This window comes from Mercenaria mercenaria, chromosome 11, assembly GCF_021730395.1.
Source record: "Mercenaria mercenaria strain notata chromosome 11, MADL_Memer_1, whole genome shotgun sequence".
In the NCBI taxonomy this organism is placed as follows: Eukaryota; Metazoa; Mollusca; class Bivalvia; order Venerida; family Veneridae; genus Mercenaria; species Mercenaria mercenaria.
The window spans coordinates 18886083-18892441 of NC_069371.1; positions in this window are offsets into that span (position 1 = coordinate 18886083).

Sequence of the window (6359 nt, forward strand, 5' to 3'; positions counted from 1 at the left end):
CTTCAAGCAGCATAAAAACACCATATTAAATCAGATTTAATGAATAATAATTAATGAATATTATAACATTTCCATAGAAGTAACAAGACTGAAATATCAGCCATAACGGATTTCGTTCTTTTCCATTCTCTTGAGTGTTATTTTATTCCTATTTAAATTAGAATTAAAGAGTGCAAATGTTAGCAAGTTGAATTGGGAAACTGACTGAAGACAGGGTCTAACAGGTTCATAATTATTCACTGGGAAAAAAACAAGTAAGCATTTTTGTGGTTGTTCTTTTCTCATTTTCAGAGTGTAAAAGGAAGGATGGGAGCCAACTGGGGAAAACTGCGCTGTTACACAAGTATTGCTTAATTATTGATAGTGTATTCATGCACATCATATTTTCCAGTGTTAAAGGATTATTGATATTATAACCTCATATTGACATTAATTTTATTCTAATATGAAGATTCGCATTTATTTGATAGTATCTTTTTTTCCTATAAGAATACACAGAATGCCTATACTAGTGACATGGGCATCTAATGACCTATACAAACATTTGAGAACAGTTCAAATGATCATTAGCATCTTATAACTTAAAAGCTGGGTTCAAGATTAATGCCCAAAGCTCCCAATTTTTACTCTATTTTTTTTTAAAAGAAAAGATCATATTATTTAGTTTCATGTACCTTAGGTTGGGAATGTCTGTCAATCTGTGAAAAAATCTTGTTATAATAGATACAACCTTCTGTATTATTATTATTAGTGTCATTTAGATAAACCAATAAGCTCTCATAATCATCAGTTTTCAATAATAATATAACTATTTGTTACGCACATAGACCTTTTTTCGTATAAATCTGCTGTATAATTTTTAAGAAGTGAATGCGAAAATGGTTTAAGTGAAAAAATACTTGTTTATTTGCAAAAACCCTTCATTACTGTAAGACCTCATTTTTAACATAATCACACTCAAAAACTAGTTAAATACGTAAAAAATAATACTTCTTAAAAAACTATCACTTAGACCATCCCAAACCACTTTCATAACTAAATGCGAAAAAGGTCTAAGTGCCCAGTAGCATATGGACCTTTTTCGCATTTATAATTTTTCTTAATTTACTTAGACCTTTTGAGCATTTCGGCAATAAGGAATTTATTTCTAATTATTTCAATAATTTATTTATGTTTAACAGTAGATGTGTGCACATGTTTTGAATTGTTTTATACAAAAAGTGAGTTTCTGAAAAAAATGTCACTTAGACTTCTTTCGCATTCACCTGTGCTGCCGTAAATTCTGTGATGTCGGGTGTATGTAGAACGAACGTTTCTGTCAAATTTTACTATTTTTATTTTTTCAAAAATAATTTGAATTAATAAAATGTATACATTTATAACAAAACAAATAGTCAGATTTTGAACACTGGTTATCCAGTCAATATAATTAAATAAGAAATTTAGTGTCACTTTCAACGTCGGTTAACCGAACTAACAAAAAATTAAATATCAAAGTATATCGCACTTGTTCTGTGGATGTCCACTAACTAACTGTTTTTTTTACCAGAATGCTGCATTATCTCTTATCTTTTCAATTTACGATTTTCAACCAATGAAATCACAGATTAATATCATGATTACCAGTACATGCGAATTATACAAATTATTCTTATACAGCCATTCTTTAGATCTTATCACAAATATGATAGTGATGGAAAGAAGCAAATAATGGAACAAATATTTTCTCAGAAATTCCATATACTTCGTAATCGGTTACATTGCTTAACAAATAATCAGCTTAATTGTCCACAAATATAACTGAATCTAGCAACTTAAAAGATTACAGCAGGACACACCCCTCGATAATATTAAAGGCCAGTTGTTAACACATATTTCTAAGGCAACTGCAGATATATTCACCATAAACAGAAAAAAATTAGCAGCTTTTCAAAGAACACGACCTCCATTCACTATAAAAATACTGCTCTATTTCTCTTACGAAACTGAACATGAAAGAGATGGCGTAGTAAAAGTGGATTTTGAAACAGGAATAAAGTTAAATTTAAAAGTGTAGCTTATTGTCTTCTTCGAAAAGGAATGTACGATAAATCAAAATTCGATTTAAAGGAAGTTTGTTGAACAAACCTTAAATATTGTGTTCTGAAAAAATGCCACTTTGTTATGCCACACACTTTTACCAAAGCCCGCCCGCTTAGCTCAATAGGTAAGAGCGTTGGTCTACGGATCGCGGGGTCGCGAGTTCGATCCTCGGGCGGGGCGTATGTTCTACGTGACTATTTGATAAACGACATTGTGTCGGAAATCATTAGTCCTCCACCTCTGATTCATGTGGGGAAGTTGGCAGTTACTTGCGGAGAACAGGTTTGTACTGGTACAGAATCCAGGAACACTGGTTAGGTTAACTGCCCGCCGTTATATAACTGAAATACTGTTGAAAAACGGCGTTAAACCCAAAACAAACAAACAAAACTTTTACCAAAATAAGCATATTTGCAGAAATTTTCTGCTTTATTTAATTCATTGAGAAATCAAAGGAAATGGAAGTAAACGCTGATGCATCAGGACAAACTTATCAGTGGCAGTTTGCAAAATGTAAACCGAAACATGGAGATCATAAACAAGAAACAACCAGAAAATGGAATTTGCATTGTTTGACCGAAACGCCGACCTTGATTTGTAACAAAGAACGTCAGTGGACAAAAGAAAAACTCTGTAGCGTATTACCAAAATTTTCCGAATTTAAAGAAATATCAAAGCAGTTATTCGAAAAATGCAGAGGACGCCTTGGTTCTAAAAGACGAGAAAACACGTCTGGCAATTACAGTTGTGATGGTGAATCTTCTGAACTTTCAGAAAATGCAGGAGGAAGAACACAAAAACAAACACCAAAGTTCTTTCCATTTTGTGAAGATTATGACGGAGTGTCCTATCGTAAAACGACAACTATTTCTGAATCTATCCAGGAAATTATTGAAGAGCGAAAGAAGATAGAAGACGATGCTGACAGAAAAATTATCGAGAGGGAGGTTGCAAAATTTCAAATCTACGCATATCTGAAACAAACAAATGCCGACTACATGGGACCTATGGAATTGATGGAAACTATACGGTTACACTATTTGAGTTGTCTTGAAATCAGCAATACAGAGCACAGGCAGCAAGATATATTTGAAATTTGTTGCTGTTTTCTTGACGACCCGACATTCCTGTCGCTCACAATGCATACGGGACATTGAAAATAAAATCATACTTGGCAAATAACAATTTCTTTCAAATATCCAAAACTACAAATCGGTATAAGTCTTATGAATCTGACGTGAAATATAGCTACATTCTTTCTATATAGCATTAATTATTGTACAGGATATATTACGTTTCATGAAAATGAAAACTTGCTACAAAACTATTAATAATTTAAGTTACAAATCAGAGCACTATCTAGATTTTCGATAACAACAACAAAACAACATAAAACCGGATATGTTTCCCTTTGAAAATGAAGAAAACAATACTTACAATATAACAATTTAAATATAAATTCAAGAACATTGTCAAATATCAAGCGGGCATAAATATATAAAATTATTATTATAACAACAACAACAACAACAGAAACTGACTACCTTTACTTACATCGCATAATTCAGTTTGGAGATGACAGTCACAAAATAGATCTTACATGTTTTATGTTAAGCTGACTCTTTGTGAGGTGGTGTTAAGAATGTTCTTTGTAAAGGACTATAAATTTTGATTTCCGTCAGACATTCTTTCTTAATAGTTCTCTTATAAAACTCTTTAAAACTGAATGAAACTTTGATTGAAAATTATTGTAATGTACAGAAAAAAAGGTTTTCTTCAAATGATTAGTACACCGCATTGCCGCCAATGTCAGACTTTTTGGCAAAATAAAGTGATATACAGAAATGGTAACTATGTACTGGAAGCAGTTCCTAGTGACTTTGGATTTGTTTTCATGAATGTAAAGGCGGGCCATCCAAACACAATGGAAAATGTTGACTTTTATTATTTGAACCATAAGTTATTGGTCAACTTATCTATCAACAGTAACGGTCAATTCATAATTTTCTACCTGAGTGCTTTACCTGTTTTGCTAACTTAAAAACATAGATTAAAGCATAATAGACATTAAAATGTCGGAGAGTGGAGTAACACCGGCCAGGCCAGGCCAGGCCCAAGGTCCAGAACGTAAGCGGTCATAAGCCGGAATAGCGAGTCCAGTGTAGGGAAATCGGACAGACCATGTGAATGTACGCTCCCCCACAAACATCCATGTACAATTATGTAGTTAAGAATGAATTACGTCAACCTTTGTAACTCTTTATCCAATCAGCTCTCGTGGTTCCGTTTAAGTATGTATATGCTTCAATAAAAGCGAGTTTTTCGAGCATAATTATATATGCGTAACAATCAATGAATTTTTTTTGTAACTAGGGCGCAACATAGATGTATAGATATGATAGGTGTATTAATAAACTTTGATAATGTGGCAGTTGACCCCAATACAATCGACACTATTTATTTTCTAATACAGGTAACTATTAATTACTTTGCAATATAGCCCCAAGATAATTTTATGACGGATTATCTTTGAACACCCCTGGACTTATTGGACTCAACTGCCACATTATCAAAGTTTACTAGTAAGTAACTGACTGCTATAATAATAACATATATGTTTTTATTTTTTGTTTTCATAATTATTGCCTTTACATTTGCTTGTATTGTATCTTCACATTATGTATATTGTATAGATGTCCAGCTTCTTCGGGTTAAATGTTATTATGACCTCTTTGCCGCAAGGATAATAGCTTTTTATATATATATTTTATATCCATGTAGATAATGAATGATTTTATTGATTACCGCGCGGCCATTTGTCTTTTTCATAACGGCATTCAAGGATTCGTAAAAAAGTGTCGGTTTTACAGTACATCATACATTTTATACTGCACGTAATACGAAATTGAATCTTCTGCGTTATGTTGCCATTTTTGACATTTTGTATTTAGTTTCGTTAATTTTAGAACTAGACATTTTTGTATCGCTGGTGGTGCTCAGCGATGGACTCAGTGAAACTTTAACTGATGAAGTATTTTTCTATTCGAATATTGTATATGTTTTTATCTTGGTGAAACTATTACTATTATTAGCTGGTGATGTTGAGTTAAATTCGAGACCAGTATTATGATAACAGTGTATCGATTTTTCATCAAAATATTGATGAAATAACCTAATGTTGTGACAGGTTAAACATTTCTACAGAAAATGCTAAAAGCATATTAGCAGTAAGATTCTACTTGCAGGTGACATAAATGAAGACCAGTTTAATTTAAACTGTGACATAATTAATTTTGAACAATATGTACAACGTAATAGTGGAACTTGTGCGAATAACATTTTATTTATCCACTATTCTAGACCCAATTGTTATTTCAAACGATATAAGGAACATCCAATACTCCGACAAACATTAGTGATCATTTAGGCACATTTGTTTACATTAAATTTAACCGACTTTCTTCAGTACTTTTTTAAAGACGTATAAACGGACTTTTTAAAATGAATAAATTGATTAGAACTACATTCTGAACTTTTTTAAGTTCAAGCACGATTCATGAGGCAATTATTTCCTTTACTGATAAATTAACAGACATAGCAAAGAACTGTATTCAGTCGTCTCATATGCAGTTCATCTTTTATTCCACCAGCAATTTCTCTTTTGAATAATCTTGAACCAGACATAAGAAACTCGGAATCAATAAATAGTTTTAAAACTACATTAAAGACAAAATTTAAAGCGCATACGATTCCTAAGTAATACTGTTTAGGTAACAGACAAATTTCAGTACATCATGCACGCATGCGTAATAATTCTAGTAACCTAAATGGTGATCTTTTTCGTAATCATCTTCGTAACGGTCCTATGTGCGAATGTGGTCATCAAAATGAGGATTCAGAACATATTTTCTGTAATTACTTTCAAACTCAGAGAATAAACTTATTTCGCGATACTCGTATTTTCCATCCGCTTAATTTAGAAGTTTTGCACTTCGGTAGCAATAGATATACGGATGAAGAGAACAATGTTATATTATTTCTACAGGTTCAAAAATACATAAAACAGACCGGAAGATTCAAATAGTATACGTAATGCACTTACTTATGAATGAGAATATAAAGATGAAAATATTGAAATGTCTTATATTTAAGATTAACTTCCCAAGGAGCTGGACCCCCCCCCCCCCCCCCCCCTCTCTCTCTCTCTCTCACACACACAAATAAGATATTTCTATATTTCATTTTTCATATTTACAAAAGCTTCGATTTTCCCCGCC